The sequence below is a fragment of the Macaca thibetana genome, chromosome 1 (genome assembly GCF_024542745.1).
Source record: "Macaca thibetana thibetana isolate TM-01 chromosome 1, ASM2454274v1, whole genome shotgun sequence".
In the NCBI taxonomy this organism is placed as follows: domain Eukaryota; kingdom Metazoa; phylum Chordata; class Mammalia; order Primates; family Cercopithecidae; genus Macaca; species Macaca thibetana.
Genome location: NC_065578.1, coordinates 112,512,283 through 112,529,756, shown reverse-complemented (window position 1 = coordinate 112,529,756; position 17,474 = coordinate 112,512,283). Strand labels below are relative to the sequence as shown.

Genomic DNA, 17,474 nt, shown 5'->3' with positions numbered 1-17,474 from the left:
AGGGGGGGTGTAACTATGAATTAAAGAATAAAAGATTGATCAGATTATTTGAAGAGAAACCTCATCATATCCCACAGATGGAAAAAAAAAATTGGACACAATCCTCTCAAACCCTGTCACTGCTTTAGGTTTATGTAATATTCTAAAACCTTTGTGGTCATTTTCACAATGGTCACAGCATCTTCACCACGAGTGAACTTCATCTAAAAAAACATGAAAAAACACTTTCTTGGCTCACCCATGATAAGCAACTCCTCATCCATTCAAGTTTTATCATAAAATTGCAGCAATTCAAAATGTCAACCTGGAGGAAAAAAATGAGGCAAAATTAGTATAAGTAGAGAGTTTATTTGGGTCAAGTTTGAGGATTGCAACACAGGAGCATAGAATCAAGTTGCCGTGAACATATGCTCTAATTAGCAGCAGGTATAAGTGGGTTTTTAAAGGAAAAAAGAAGAGCAAGTTCCAAAGGTGTTTACCAAGAATTTACATTAAAATAACATAAGCTATTCATTGGCTATACATTGTCCTTTGTATCACAAATTCCAGGAACAAGAAGATCATGGGTGAGGCAGCTGCTCAGAAACAAATGTCTTTCAACAATTACCCCCAGGCATGGGTAGGTGTAAGTCTTTCTGGTCTGAGCTGTTTTTCTTTTCTCAAGTTACATCTTCAGGTTCCACTTCTAATTCTAGTTTTCTTGCTGTTTCTACCATATCTGCAATTACTTCTTCCACTGAAGTCTTAAGCTCCTCAATGTCAACCATGAGGGTTGGAATCAACTTCTTCCAAACTCCTGCTAATGTTGATATTTTGACCTCCTCCCATGAATCACAAATGTCCTTAGTGACATCTAGAATGGTGAATCCTTTTCAGAAGATTTTCAATTTTACTTTGCCCAGGTCCATCAGAGGAATCACTATCTGGGGCAGCTATAGCCTTACAAAATGTATTTCTTAAATTACAAGACTTGAAAGTCAAAATTACTCCTTGATCAATGGGCTGCAGAATGGATGTTGTGTTAGCAGACATAAAAACATTAATCTCCTTGTACATCTCTATCAGAGATCTTGAATGTCAAAGTACACTGTCAATAAATGGTAATATTTGGAAAGAAATCTTTTTTTTCTGAGCAGCAGGTCGCAACAGTGGGCTTAATATACAACCGGCCCTTGAACAACACAGATTTGAACTATGCAGGTTCACTTATCCATGGATTTTTTTCAGTAAAAGTTACACTGAGCGTGCCTGCCTCTTCTGCCTCACTTTCCACCTCTGCCGCCTCTTCCACCTTTGCCACCTCTGAGACAGCAAGATCAACGTTTCCTCTTCCTCCTCCTCAGCCTACTTAACATGAAGACAACAAGGATGAAGACCTTTATGATGATCCACTTCCATCTTTATGAATAATAAACACATTTTCTCTTTCTTATTATGTTCTTACTAGCATTTTATTTTCTCTAGCTTGCTCTGTTATAAGAATGCAGTATATAACACATATAACATACAAAATATGTATTATCGGCTGTTTACATTATTGGTAAGACTTCTGGTCAACAGTAAACTATTAGTACTTAAGTTTAGGGGAGTCAGAAGTTATCCACAAATTTTGACTGTGGTGGGGGTCAGTGTCCCTAACCTCTGGATTGTTCATGGGTCAACTGTATTCAGTAAACCATCCTATAAATAAATATGCTGTCATCCAGGCTTTGTTGTCCAATTTCTAGAGCATAGGCCAAGTAGAATAGCATAATTCTCAAAGGCCCTAGGACTTCTGGAATGGTAAATAAGCATTGGCTTTAACTTAAAGTCACTAGCTGCTTAGTCATTAAGGACTTAACAAGAGAATCAGCCTGTCCTTTGAAACTTTGAAGCCAGGCATTGACTTCTCCTTTCCAGCTATGAAAGTTCTAGATGGCATCTTCTAATACAAGACTGTTTCATCTATATTGAAAATCTGTTGTTTAACACAGGCTCCTTCATCAATAATCTTAGCCAGATCTTCTGGATAAGTTGCTGCAACTTCTACATCAGCACTTGCTGCTTCACCTTGAACTTTCGTGTTTTAGAGATGGCTTCCTTCCTGAAATCTCATGAAACAACCTCTGCTAGCTTCAGACTTTTCTTCTGCATCTTCCTCAGCTCTCTTAGCCTTCACAGAATGGAAGAGAGTTAGGACCTTGCTGTACATTAGGCTTTGGCTTAAGGGAATGTTGTAGCTGGTTTGATCCTCTATGCAGGCCCCTCAAACTTTCTCCATATCAGCAATAAGGCTGTTTGGTTTTTGTTTTTTTTTTTTGAGATGGAGTCTCACTCTGTTGCCCAGGCTGGAGTGCAGTGGTGCGATCTTGGCTCACTGCAACCTCCTCTACCCGGGTTCAAGTGATTCTCCTGCCTCAGACTCCTAAGTAGCTGGGATTACAGGCATGTGCCACCACGCCCAGCTAATTTCGTATTTTTAGTAGAGATGGAGTTTCTCCATGTTGGTCAGGCTGGTCTCAAACTCCTGACCTGCCATTGTGCCCAGCTAATTTTTTTGTATTTCTAGTAGAGACAGAGTTTCACCATGTTGGCCAGGCTGGTCTTGAACTCCTAACCTCGTGATCCACCCACCTCAGCCTCCCAAAATGCTGGGATTACAGGTGTGAGCCACCACACCCGGTGGCTGTTTTGCTTTCTTATAATTTGTGTGTTCACTGGAGTAGCACTTTTAATTTCCTTCAAGAACTTTTCCTTTGCACTCACAACTTGGTTAACTGTTTGGCACAAGAGGCCTAGCTTTTGGCCTATCTCAGCTTTTGACATGCGTTCCTCAGTAAGCTTAATCATTTCTAGCTTTTGGTGGAAAGAGACATGCAACTCTTCCTTTCACTTGAACACTTAGAGGTCATATTAGGATTACTAATTGGCCTAGTTCCAATAATATTGTGTCTCAGGGAACAGGGAGGCCCAAGGAGAGGGAGAGACTGGGGAACAGCCAATCAGTGGAGCAATCAGAACACACAAATTCATCAATTAAGTTTGCCATTTTATATAGGTACAGTCCATGGCACCCCAAAACAATTATAATAGTAACATCAAGTATCACTTATCACAGATTATAACAGAAATAATAATGAACAAGTCTGAAATATTATGAGAATTACCAAAATGTGACACAAAGCCACATGAAGTGAGCACATGTATTTGGAAAAATGATGCCAATAGACTTGCTCAATGCTGGTTGCCACAAACCCTCAATTTGTGAAAAAAGCAGTTTCTGTGAAGCATAATAAAGCCAAGTAAAATAATACAAATAAAATATGTCTGTATTTGGAGATAGGGTCTTCTAAGAGGTAATGAAGTTAAAATGAGGTCATTTGGGTGGAACCTAATTCCATATGACTGGTGTCCTTACAAGAAGAGGAAACTAGGACACGGACACACATCAAGAAAGATCATGGGAAGACACAGAGAGAAGGCGGCTGTCTGTAAGCCAAAGAGAGAGGCCTCACAAGAAACCAACCCTGCTGACACCGTAATCTCAGGCTTCTGGCCTCATGAATTGTGAAAAAAAAAATTAATTTCTGTTGTTCAAACCACACAGTCTGTGGAATTTTATTATGGCAATCCTAAAAACTAATACATGTGCTTTACAATTTACAAAGCTTTTTCTCATAAACTCACTTAAATGTCAAAACAATCCAGTTGCATAGAGTATTATCCCCATTTTACTGAGGAAACAGACTCAGAAACGAAAAGCCTAACATCCCAGTGTTCATGCGTGGCAGATCTTGGCTTGGCTTGGAGACTTTCTGACTCCAGATCCCAGGTTCTTTCAAATGGACTCTGTTTCCTATTTGCAAAGTGCTTAGCACCATCATTTTCATGTTTTTCTGTCCATCAGCCATTTACAGGCAAGCTACAATCTGTTCCCTTAGTCTGGAGAGTGGCTGAGTGATGTGCTTAGGCTTACACAATGAGTTGGTGGCAGGAATGGCATTAAAGTGGCTCTTGAAATTCTGGGTCATTTTAAAGTGATGATTTCTTATTTTTCCTGTTCACTCAGCCAAATTCAAAGAGCCAAGAATTTTTGAGTAGCTTTGTTCCTGGTGCAGAACAGCCCCACCTCTAATGTCTACTTCAGGTGAGCCTGCCGCAGGTGATCCAGGAATTCAAATGCTGCCAGCACCTGAAGAATCTAAGTTGTTTACAGGCCTCACTGCAGGGTTTGGCTCTTAAGGAGCTGTTTTTGACCCTTAAGGAGCTGCTTTTAACTGTCAGCACCTACTGGGAGGAGAATTGACCAGGGAACTGAGTTCATCTGTGGTTTGCTTTCAACTTAAAATGATCGTATCTTTTCCTGAGAATATTGATTGAAAAGTTGATATCAAAATAAGCAAAGGAGCTACACTAGCGCATTTCAGTGAATGAGGCTTTTTCCTCTTTGGGGGAAGGTGAAAGTGCATGATAGGTTAGTGAGCAAGATTTTAAAACGATTTTCTTACTTAGTGCACAAACAGCAGGAATAGATACCAAAATACATGAGAGAGGAAATTGTACCCACCATCCTCCCACCCCATTTTTTCCCTTTTTTGGTGTGTTTTTCTTTATCCAGATGTACATATAGTTTTTACCACTGCACTCATGGCAGAGATGAGATTTTATATTTCCACTGAACATCATAATATAAACATATTTCCAAGTCACCACATAATCCTCACGAATTTATATATGTATATATCTCCTCATGATTATATATATATCCTCATGATTATATATATATTTTTTATTTATTTATTTTATTTATTTTTGAGACGTGTGCGTTTATTAGCTGAGCCACTACTTGAGGGGGTGAAGCAGGAGGAGTGGGTGGCCCTGAAGCCGGGCCGGCTGTGCTTCACGGGCTTGTAGGTGATGGAGAACTCGCCCCCAGGTAGTGGCTGATCATCTCCGGCTTGATCTCCACCTGGTTGAAGGTCCGTTGTAGACGCCCACCATGCTGCCCACCATCTCGGGCAGGATGATCATGACCCGCAGGTGAGTCTTCACCACTTCCGGCTTCTCCATGGGCGGTCCCTCCTTCTTGGCCTTGCGCAGGCGTTTTAGCAGCGAATGGTGTTTCCGCCGCAGTCCTGGTTTCAGCCGCAGCCGCTGGCGCGCACTGTTCAGCTGTGTTAGCTGCTCGAAGGACGTGTCCAGCAGCTGCTCGAGGTCCACGCCGCGGTAGGTGAACTTGCGGAAGGTCCGCTTCTTCTTCTGCTCTACCTCTGCCATCTTGCCGGATCCTCAGAAAAATGATTTATATTTTTGAATGGCCACCTAATATTACTTGAAATGATGGAATCATCGTTTGTGCAACCAATCCCTTTCCCTTAGTCATTTAGGTTGTTTACAATTTTTCGCTTCAGGTGATACATCCTCTTCGCAGACTGCAGAAAAACAGCAGATTTGTGATTTAACTGGGAGTTTTCTGGGATCAAACAGTGGCTTCGTTTACAGGTAGGTTGCCGAGCGGCCATGGTAACTGATGGAGCAGTCACTATGCTGGTCAGTAGGACTGAGTGGGAAGGGTGCCCTGGGAGCCTGGAAGCCTGGGAGCTAGCAGGGCCGCAGTCGTCCATTTCCCACCCAGTCTTTCCTGTCTCTCAGGGACCCCTGGCAGTTGCTCAGCTGGTGCTGAATTGAGAAGCAACGTGTGAACATGAAGGGTATATGGCAGATGATCCCAATTTGGCTTCTGCAAGAAGTAGAACAGTGAGCTACCTGGGGAGGCCCTGTGCCTCCGACTCTTGCTACTCCTTGGAGCTTCGTGTCTCCGAGAATAAACACCCAGTATACTCTGGGGACCTAACCGCTAATCCCAGGAGCCGAGCTAAAGAGAAATAGTGTGTTTTGCTTGTTTCATCAAGCTGAAGTCTGGGTCACCTGATCCAGGCTTATTTTCTGCTCCTCTGCAACTTCTGCCTGAGGGGCCAGGCAGTCCCAGCCTATACACAGCCTGGGCACAGCCCTCCAGGTCCTACTGGGACCAGAAATTCCTTCTGGCTTTAGGACTCCTCATCCTGGTGCTTCTTGCCTGAGCCCTTTGGGAAAGGCACCCTGTAGATGAGAATTGCTGACAGTTTGAGGGAGTGAAAACATGCAGGAAGGCAGAGGATGTTCCCGTTGCGTTTAAGGTCAGCTGTGTTTGGAGAGAATTCAAAATGCAAGCGTCCTAATACAGTCACTGGAGGCCAAGTTAATTTATTGCCTCCTGGTTACAGCCTCAGTCCCACCCCTTAGACTGAGTTGAATTTTGGAGTCTGGTGGCCAGGCAGAATCCTATGGAACCTTCTCCAGCATCCTCTTCATGGTCAATCTCAAGGTCACTCAGGGCTTGTCTTGACTAGTAATAATAAAAGAAGCCAGCACTTATAGAGTCTTTCTTGCTTAGTACTCTACGAAATGCTTTACATATGATATCTCAAATAATCCTCACAAGAACCCTATAAAGAAAGGATTATTGCTGCCTCCATTCTATAAATGAGAAAACTAAGGTTCAGAAAGGTGAAGTAACCCCAAGTCACAGAGCTGGTAAGTGGCACGAATAAAAACTCAGATTTGGGCAGGCTTACGTGTACACGCTCCCTGTGAGGGATCCTGCCACCTGCCAGCCTAGCCACAACCAAAGGAAAATAATAGCTCAACCCTTCATCAATGCAAGGCACTTTGCTAAGGTGTTTGCTTGCATTATTCTAACTCTTGAATGAGGAAACTGAATCAGAGAGATTCATTCATTTCCCCAAAGTCACACAGCTAGTATGACAGAGACTATTTTCCTCTAAAATCTAATTTCTCCTTCTTGTACAGTAATAGACCCTCATTTTTAGCTGAGCATGTGGCCTTCTGGAGTTATGACTACATTCTCCAGACTGTTGAAGCTAGGTGTCCTTGTGACTAAATCGTGGGCAATAGGATATAAGCAAAAGCGGAATGTGCGGCTTCCTGGAACTCTCAGCCTTCTCTCCACTGCTGAAATGCAGACATGACAGCTTGAGCTAGAGGGTGCCAGCCAGTGCCATGATGTGATCAAGGCCATCAACAGCAGAGCCGCAGGGGAGCAGGAGCCTTGGTCCCTGAGGACACGCTGGACCTAACTTGGGAATCTTGAGTTGGCCACCTCCAAAATTTTACATGAAAGAGAAAAGTAAACATCTAACTTGCTTAAGCTGCTATTGTTTTGGGGTTTGTCATTTATAGCCAAATCTAATCCTCATTAAAATAGTGGTGGAACTGGAATTTGAACCAGTTTACTCCCAAGACCAAACTTAACCTCTTTGACCTGCTATTTCTACTGTAAAACTCTATGCCCACACCAGTTCGTCTTTAAAAAAAAAAAAAAAATTCTTACACTTCTGGAGGCTATATCCAATATCAATACACCACCGGGGTTGGTTTCTGATGAGGGCTGTCTTCCCTCATGGTGGTTGGCTGCCTTCTGGCTGCGTCTTCATATGGCCTCTTGGCTATGCTTGTGTGGAGAGAACGTTCTCTGGTGTCTTGTCCTCTTCTCATGAGGACAACGGTCCTTTGGGATAAGGCCTTGCCCTTATGACATCACTTAACCCTATTACTTTCTTATAGACCTTATGTTTACTGGTTTATTATAAAGGATACAGATGAAGAGACACAGCGTGATTTGGGGGTAGGAGCATGGAGCTTCTGTGTCCTCTCCGGGTGCACCACCCTCCATGACAGCTTCCAGCTGTCTGGAAGCTCCTGGTTCATCTTACTACCAGTGTCTTCCATTCCCTTCCTTTGAGGAGTCAGTCAATATGTCCCAAGTGCTAGGCTCTGTGCGAGGGAATAAACCAAAAATATAAATACGAATGAGGCTTGGTTAGTGCCCTTGAGGAGCTGGCAGTCCATCTTGGAAGACAGATGGCTAAGCTAGTAAATGAAAGACAATGCAGTGAATCGTGTAATCGAGACATGGGCCCAATGTTGTGGGAGCCCAGAGGAGTGGCTCACCGCCCGGGGGTCGGGGAAGGTTTTGCTGAGAGTGCAGCATACAATGTGGACATGCCAAGTGGCTGCTAGAGTAGGAAGTGTATTTGCTTCTCAGTCACCAGCACATTTAAACCACGGTCCTCCGAAGAGTCTCGCCTGTCTAGAACATAGCCTACTCTCCTTACCCTAGAATTTTAGACTCTTAATTCTTCAGCACCGGAGACCCCTAGAGTCAGCCCCTTAGGAATCCAGATTTCTTCTTGCTGGACCCAAGGCCATGAAGAAAAAAGTGTGTGGGATCCCTTGTTGCCTCACAACAAGGAAGAAAATGGAAGCAGAAAGCCGGAAGGCCACTATCAGCAGGGCTGGACAAATAGATTCCTCAGCATAGCTGCGAAAGCCAGAATGAGTTGTAATTACTCTGTGCTTGGAAATGGTGTTTCCAGTGTGATCTTTCTACCTGCTCTTCTAACAGTGGAGCTGTTGTCACTGTATAAAGCCCAGACCTGGCTTTCCCTGATTAGAGCCAATTAGAATGACCCCAAGAGGGCAGCCAGGGCCGCTTCGCTGCTAATGAGGGCGGCTGATGTGTTGGCGTCAGTTTATTTGCCCGGTGATGGGGAGATGGGAAAGCCTATCCCACCAAGCGGTCCCTTTCTTTCTCCTCCCAGTGCCTCCAATAAGTCTATCAACTATTCTGAGCACCAGCTTTCAATAAAGGGATGAGATCTACTGGGGGAAAAGACTATCGTCTGGGTAATGAGGCCAAGCAACACTTTTCCTTACTCAGCATATATTTATTAAGCAACTACTATGTGCCAGATGTGGTGCCAGGGGTCACACATAATAATACGATACAGGCAGTGGCAAATTTACCATGAAGTTAATAAAACTTAAGCTTTAGGGCCGCCCATTAGGACAAGTTCTGAAGGGGACCCTAGTAATGTGTTTGTGGCGATCACGTGTTTTGTGAAACTTGCCGAAGTCAGCTATTTGAACCACACTCAGTTAAGACTGCTATCCCTTTCCACTCAGACTTCCCCTCTGTCACACTCCCCCTCATGTTGCCCAGAACTGAAGTGGCCATGGACATTTTTGCGATCTGGCTGGGGGAAGTTAAGTTGGGGATACAGTTGTTTTATGGGACATATCTAGGTGGTTTGCAGTCACTTTTGTGTAGAGTTGGCTTTTGCTAGCCATCTCAGTGCAGAAATGGTTCCCAGAAACACACTTACTGCCCATGGTGCCAACTTACCTGGCATTATGGCACTCAAATGCAGGGCCAAAGACCATATGGGATTTGCGAGTGTCCTATGCAGCCTGGCCCTGGAAGCATGTGGGTAATAGAGGAGAAACAGGATTTGAACTGTATAGAGCCAAAAGCTAGTCTGTAGGAAATTCTTCCAAACATCAGATGTGTAAGATTGTAAGTGCAGAATCCGGTTCTCACTGATACATAGTCATATACCTTAGGCATATATATATTGAGTACTGCGGCGATACAATTACATGCTTTCCTTTTTTTCCCCTTTTTAAAATGCCGAATATAATTTATCAGAATTCCTGTGTTTGTAGGATACAAACTGTAGCGGTCCTGCAAACAACAAATAAGTCTGGCTGTGGTCACATGTGTTTATGCATTGCGTCAATCATAAATATAATTATAATTATGCCAGAGGACTTAATTCTCATTCCATTCTCTATATAGAAAATATTACAGAATCATTACATATGAAGAGGCAATAAAAGAGTATTATTCAGCCAAAAAATGTGGAGAAAGACTTATTGCAGTGTGCTAGGCAGTTAACAAAAACATTTTTCTGTATTTTGTGATATTTGAAGTATTTTTCCACTTTAAAGGCTTAACAATTTATTATTTCTTTCCCCAATCTACATAAAGGTCCACTTTTCTGCCTAATTTTGTTTTTGTAATTTTGTATTTTTCTTAAAAGAGAACCCTCAAATTGTCTAAGCTTCAGGCTCCGCAAAACCTGAGTTCACCCCTGGAACATACAATTCTTTATTCCTTGTCATGGTCTATGGGTGAACCCTGTTGCTTCCCTCCTTTACCACATATGTAACCAGTGCCTGCTGCATGCCAGGTTCTGAGCTAGGGATGGGAACACAATCATGGATGAAACAGACCTGGCCCCTTCCCACGTGGAGAGAAAGAGACAGACATCAAATAAACGAAGTCATACAGGATGCTGTGGGAGAGAAAAGGGGTGGGGACCTCTTGCAGGAAATAACGTTTCAGCAGAGACTCAAAGAATATGTAAGAGTTACCTAGATGAAGAGTAAAAGGATAAATGTGCAAGCGGAAAAACAGCATGGGAGAGGCCCTGAGGTGGGAAGGGCTTGGTGCATTACAGGTACTCAGTAAATATCTATTGAATTAATTTTTAAAAAGTATTATTTGAGCAGGGCCAGGGTGCTATGGGAGCATATAAGAACAGCATAGAACTCTTGTCTAGCCCAACCAGCAACAGAGGAATGAGGAATGAGAAAGAGTTAGATTAGAATCGACTTCCTGACTTTCAGGAGGAGAAATACCATGTGCAAAGGCCCTGGAGTCAAAGAGGGATCAGCGAGCAGTTCTGTATGGCTGGACCATAGTGGGATGGATTTGAGGAGGGGCATTTGTTGAGGGGAGATTGAGAATTGGCAAGAAATGAGGCTGGAAATGTAAACCACAGCGAGACCATGAAGGACCTCATAAGCCATGGTAAGCTGTGTGGATTTCATTTGGATGCTGTGGTGAGGTGGTGTTAGGGAAGGAAGTGATAGGCCCAGGCCAGCACGTTGGAAAGAGATGGTTGCATGGTCAAGAGAGGACTGGATGAGATGGCAAAGCTGTTAGAGAAGGTGGTGGCCACAGGTAGTGTGGCATGGGGAGAAAGAAGTAGACAGCTCCAAAGGGGAACATTGTGTACCTAATGGATTTAGGTAGGCAAGATAGAGTCACATCAGGGCAGGTGCCAGGCTGGTGCATAGTTTCTCTTTCTTCCTAAAGCTAGCTAACCTCTTGGGAGACTGGGTTCCTGGTTTACAATGGATGGTGTTACCGGACTGTCTGCACCCTTGGCTACTGGTCACCATGCGCTGCTTATTTTCTGCTCACTCTGTCCTCTGACTTCTCACTGGGTTTGGCCAATGGGAAGCCCACGAATACTGCGGAGCAGAGGAACAAGGTCCCCCATGAGGACCTTGCCTCCCCATGAGAAGGCCCAAGGCTAGCTTTGCCCCTCAGTCTCTCTCAAGGTAATCCTGTCATATCTACCTTCCTCTACATGACTTTTTTACTTCCTCCTTTCAATGTCCACTCCCTCCCCTTTCACTTGGGCCTGGAGTGGTTACAGCTCAGCTTACGGGCTGCAGAAACACCCCAACACCCCTTCTGGTTCCCACCACTTCACCCACACCTTTGTTCAGCTCACCCTCCTTGAGTTACTCTAATGAGTATGACATCTGTTTCCTGTTGGGACTCTGAGTCACACACCTGACACCAGGCTGAATTGTACATAAAATAGTTCCCAGTTCCTTTAAATCAGACCACACCCCTGCAAGCCCAACAGCTAATAAGGCAAGAACACATGCTCCAGCCATTTACCTGGTGAGCAATCAGGATCTTCCTAGGCCTCGTCTCCCTGGTCAAGTTCTGCTCCTAGCCACCCAGACTTGAGTAGGGCTCAGATTTCCCAGCTCTGACCCTGGGGATTTTCCTAGTGCTGGATGCCCCCCACCATGCTGTCCCACACAGGATGACGCTGCCAAGTTCAGCACCTTGGGCTAGGACAGGGTGTGCAGGGACAAGGGAAGGTAGGTAGCCTCAAGGTTCCTTTCCACCAACCCTGCTGAGACCTAGGGATCCCATCATCAAGTGGCCACTGACCTTCCCTGAGAGGGCTGGAAAAACCTGCAAAATGGTTCTGACTCACTGTTCGCTAGGCTTTCTGCTGACCTGTGATCATCTGCATGTCTGTCTGGGTATGTATGAATGGGTCTGTGTCTGTGGTATTTTTGTCTGTTTTCCCCTCCCCCACCCCAGAATGTAAACACACTGAAGGGAGGGACTTGTCTTGTTCTCCACTGTATCCCCGTGTCCAGCCCAGTGCCTGGGACACAGTAGTTAGTGGGTAATTATTTGTTGACCAACAGACCAGTGACTGGTCTCTCATCATCTGTTTACTGTTTTCCCCCAGACAACATAGAGCTTCACTGGTTAGATTTCCTAATTACGCTCCTTTTCAGTCTTGCCTTCCTGAGATGAGCCTCGTCAGCATCGTGAATATTTCCAGCAACTCCTCAATCACACATTTATAGCTTTTTTATGGGATACTCCTACAACCTGATTAATGTCTTCATTGCCCTAAGCACTGACAAGTTTACAGGGACTCGCACATGAAATTCAAAATACAATTTTACAGCACATGAAATTCAAAATAAAATTTTATTTTTTGGTTTAACATTAAAGTTTATGCTAAAATTTTAAAAAGCGACTTTCTAGATTTTCTGCCTGCAAAATTGTGAATAAGCTCATTACAGCTGAACTTACCCTTCTTTCTGTCTCTCAGTTTGCTAGTGCCCTAGGCAACTGTTTGGTTTGTCTGTTGGGCATTAGTTACTTTCATATATGGGTAATTCCAGGACTGGTTTTTCACAAGCCAGAATGGAGTTCTTGGGAGCATGGAGAGGACAGGGAAGAGTCAATTTCCCATTACCCCACATGTGTTGTTTTTCAGCCTAGGCACTACTGGCTGGACATGGGACTAACCCGCTCATTGCAGGACATTTATCATTTCTGAGTTCCAGGCGCTAAATGCTGTTAGCATCCCCCAGTCATTGTAACAATTAACAACAAAAGGGCCTCCAAAATCTCCCTAAGGGAGCAGTTCTACCTCAGGTCAAGAAGCATCATGCCCAGTGTGGCTGAATATAGGTTAAAAGAACGTTCTTTGAAAGGTCCTTCCTTCCCGTGCATGTCTGGAATGAACACCCCTTTCTGTTCCTCCTCACTGATGGGACCCAGATTCTATACGACCATTCCTGGGCAATGGAGCCCACAATTTCTCTCTACTGTGAGTAAGAACAGGGTGATAGTACCACTCCTTAACATTTTGTCATGTGGCATGACTCTCATTATAACATCACCTTTCATGTTAATTAGCTCTCAGGGTTTGTTACAGAACATTTCAAAATCTGCATGTGTGTCTCTCGGACTAAATTATGAGCTCCTGGGGGCAGAAGCCATGTTTTATACCTCTTCACTTAGGAGAGAAGGTTGGTGTTAGGGGTAAAGTGACTCAGGAAGAGTTGTCTAGAAAGCAACTTGGAATTAGGGTCTGAAATCCAAGGGGAGGTTAGAGCTAGACACAGACTCAGGATGCGCCGCCCACAGGGAGAGCTGAAATTGTGGTTGGAGAAGGGATGACATCGGTTCAAGGGCATCACTTTGAGAAATGACCACCTTTAGGATGTGGGAGGAAAAATAAAATCCAATAAAGGAGAAGGCAGAATGGTAGGGTTGTGGGAAGTGATGGGATGTTGCTGCATCTCAGAAGGTGACAGGGTTATCGGGACCAGAAGGAGGCAAGACTGAGGACAGCCTGCCCTGTCTGCCAGCTGAGAAGCCGATGGCAACCTTTGGGACTCTGTCAGTAGAGTGGTAAGAATGGACAAGGCTGCGAAGGACTAAGGAGTGGGGAAACTACGGCAGAGAGTGCAGGTTTCAAGACTTCCAGAAGCGAAGAGAAGAGGGCAGTCATGTGAAAGGGCGACTTGGCACATAGGAGGCATTCCTAAATAGATCTGTTTGGATACATGAGTTCCTGATACAAATGTTTATTTTTATAAACATATTTTAGTATTATAGGAGAGATGCAAACAGTGTTTGGGGGCAGTAGGGGAAGGGGGAAGGGAGAAGCCACATTTACAATGGAGTTCTTAGCAACAGAGATGGGCCAGGTCTGAGTAGCAGAGGATGGGTTTCCAGTCCAGGTGGAGGCCTTAGACTTGGAGAAAGGAAATTCCTGAGAGATGAGAATAAAGGCATGCAGGGAGGATAAAGAAAAATGGATACTGGGGTGAAAGAATTGCTTCCCTGGAAATTTTACCAGAAACACAAAATGACTCTAGCCGTTCCACATTTATGCATTTAGGTGGCTTCCAGCAGCTCCTAAGCCTCATACAGATTGCAGAAATTTCTGTTACTGGATTTAAAAAGGCCTTCCCCTAGCATGTTACACCTCTAGCCTGGACAGGGAGTTTGACAGCAGGCCCAGAAAAAGGGGGTGACACGACCAAAGTCTCCAGAAAACCAAAATGCCTCCTTCATTCCAAGCACAAAGGTCAGTAATAATCCACAGCCTGAATGCAAAGGTTAGATGGAAAAAAAAAAAGCAACCCTAAACTATACCATGTGCACTCTTCCATTTTACAACTCTGGCAAAAACAAGCAGGAGACAAATCCCATTTACAAGGACAGCAAAAGCTTGATCTCCTACCTGACCCAAGCTCTCTCCATGCATCATAAACATTTCCATAGTCATAAATATTACTGATGAGGAAGCAGAAGGCTCTTAATTGGCTCCAAGTCATTTCATGGTGAAGGAAGCTGGGGAAATGCACTGAATAAAAATAAGACAAAGTGAGGGATCTCCCTGGAGGAAATTAAAATCTAATCTATTTCTGATCATGCTATATCTAAAGAACTAACCGAAGATCTTACAGTGTAAGGAGTGTCGTCCCCCACTAGCTTAGTGTTTTTTCTCAGGGATGCCGATTCCCTTCTGGTTGAGTTTCGTGGCAGTTGATACTGTTCATGATGATCCACCATAAGGAAAGGAAGGTAACCAGTATTTATTTAAAATGAATAGCAAGATAATGGCCAAATGGTGGCATGTTCATACAATAGAATACTACTTAGCAATTAAAAAAAAAAGGACACTAATCACATGAGTTTCAAAAACATTATGCTGAGTGAAAGGAGCCTTACATAAGAGTACAGACTATATCATGAGAAGCAAGTTCACTGCACACTGCTTGTCTGAGTCGGGTAAGACAGAAGAGCCACACATACAAATTACACGAAGTGGGTTTATTCCTTACAGATAACGCAGCAAGGATAACAGAAGCCTAGGATTCGTTGTGACCCAGTCCCACAAGGCTCAGAAAACTGCCTGGGGTGGATGAGTTTGACTGTGAATGCCTTACTTGCACTGCAGCTGAAGGCAGCAAGCAGCCTGCTCTGGGTTTTAGACCCAGGGGTACTGTGACACTCTGGGCCAGAGTATTGAAGGAATCCTATTTCTGGGTAGTGAGGAACAGGCACAAAGCCCAGGTTGTTCTGGCCAGCTTCCCCTTATGTCAAGATGTTGCATTTGCAGCATATTCTACAGTTATCCTTGAGCACTACAAGCAAGAAAAGGGGAATAACTGGCTCAGTCTGAGGCCACCTGAACAACTGTCCTGCATGCGATCCTACTTAAATGACATTCTATAATAAGTAATCAACAGAGGGAAAAAAAATCCGAGCAATGGTCACTTGTAGGGGTGAAAGAGGAAAGGACTGGAAAGGATCATGAGGGAACGTTCTTTCTTTTCTCCTTTTCACCCAGTCTAGGACATCTTGCTATAGCAGCATGAGGGAACTTTTGGTGGTGATACAAATGTTGTATATTTCTTGATGGGTGCTTGGATTACACAGGTGTTTATATTCATCAAAACTCAGCAAATGTATTCTTAAGATTCATGCATTTCATTGTATCTAAATTTTACATCAAATGAAAAAGCTAACCAAATACTGAACTGTAGTTAATGATATGCATGCTAAAGTATTTAGGGGAAAATGTACTGATGCTTGCAGTCTACTTTAAAATGAATCACTAAAATAGGATAGATTAATGGGTAAATAGAAGAATGGAGAGATGGACAGATAAGTGAAGAAGCAATTTTAGTAAAATGCTAATGGTAGAATCTAGGTGGTTAGTATGCAGCTATTCAAGGTAAAATTCTACTTTGCTGTGTGTTTGAAAAATTTACAATAAAATGGAAACAAATGAGTGATGCGATTTTTGCAAAATAACAACCATTTATTGGGTGCCTATATATACCAAATGCCTTACATACATTTTCCCAATCCTTGTATTTTCCTGATTTTACAGACCAGAAGGTCAACATTCAGAGAGACTAAGTGACTTGCTCAGAGATGCACTGCTGTAAACACCAAAGCTAGACTTACCTGGTTTGTTATATGAATAGAATGTGTAATGATCCAGTCAGGGCATTTGGGATATCCATCACCTTGAGGATTAATCCTTTTTTTTTTTTTTTTTTAAGACGGTGTCTTGCTCTGTTGCCCAGATTGGGGTGCAGTGGTGCGATCTTGGCTCACTGCAACCTCTGCCTCCCGGATTCAAGCAATTCTGCTGCCTCAGCCTCCCAAGTAGCTGGGATTACAGGTGCATGCCATTACACCCAGCTAATTTTTGTACTTTTTGTAGTAGAGAGACAGGGTTTCACCATGTTGGCCAGGCTGATCTGGAACACCGGACTTCAGGTGATCCGTCCACCTTGGCCTCCCGGTATGCTGGGATTACAGGCGTGAGCCACCGTGCCTGGCCTAGCATTAATCATTTCCACATGTTAAGAACATTTCAAGTCCTCTCTTCTAGCTACTTTCAAATATTTAATATATAACACATTGTTGCTAATTACTCTCCTCTGTTGTGGAACATTATAACTTCTATCTAACGGTATGTTTGTACCCTTTAACCAACCTCTCTTCTTACCCCTCTCCCACCCGCATGCCCTTCCTTGCCTCTGGTATCCATCATTCTGCCTTCCACCTGCATGAGATCAACTTTTTTAGCTCCCACATGAGTCAGAACATATGATATCTGTCTTTTTGTGCCTGGCTTCTTTCATGTAACATCATGACATCTAGTTCCATCCATGTTGCTGCAAATGACAGGATGTCTTTTTTTTTTTTTTTTTTTTTGAGACAGAGTCTTGCTCTGTCGCCCAGGCTGGAGTGCAGTGGCCAGATCTCAGCTCACTGCAAGTTCCACCTCCCAGGTTTACACCATTCTCCTGCCTCAGCCTCCCAAGTAGCTGGGACTACAGGCGCCCGCCACCTCGCCCGGCTAGTTTTTTTTTGTATTTTTTAGTAGAGACGGGGTTTCACCATGTTAGCCAGGATGGTCTCGATCTCCTGACCTCGTGATCCGCCCGTCTTGGCCTCCCAAAGTGCTGGGATTACAGGCTTGAGCCACCACGCCCGGCTGAAATGACAGGATTTCATTCGTTTTATAACTGAGTAGTATTCCACTGTGTATATATACTACATTTTCTTTATCCATTCGTCTGTTGATGGACACTTAGGTTGATTCCATATCTATGCTATTGTGAATAGTGCTGCAATAAACATGTTTGTGCAGGTAACCCTCTGATACACTGATTTATTTTGCTTTGGGTAAATACACAGTAATGGGATTGCTGGATCA

General features: G+C 43.7%; 1 protein-coding gene and 1 pseudogene across 2 annotated transcripts in view; one reads left to right on the top strand and one right to left on the bottom strand.

The window, feature by feature from the left end:
- ST7L (suppression of tumorigenicity 7 like) overlaps positions 1-17,474 on the top strand; it is an 843,199-nt gene that overhangs the window by 159,379 nt on the left and 666,346 nt on the right. The window lies entirely within an intron of this gene.
- On the bottom strand, positions 4,782-5,285 carry LOC126951223 (40S ribosomal protein S15-like; annotated as a pseudogene). Its single transcript, XR_007724398.1, has one exon. The product of XR_007724398.1 is annotated as a 40S ribosomal protein S15-like (transcript).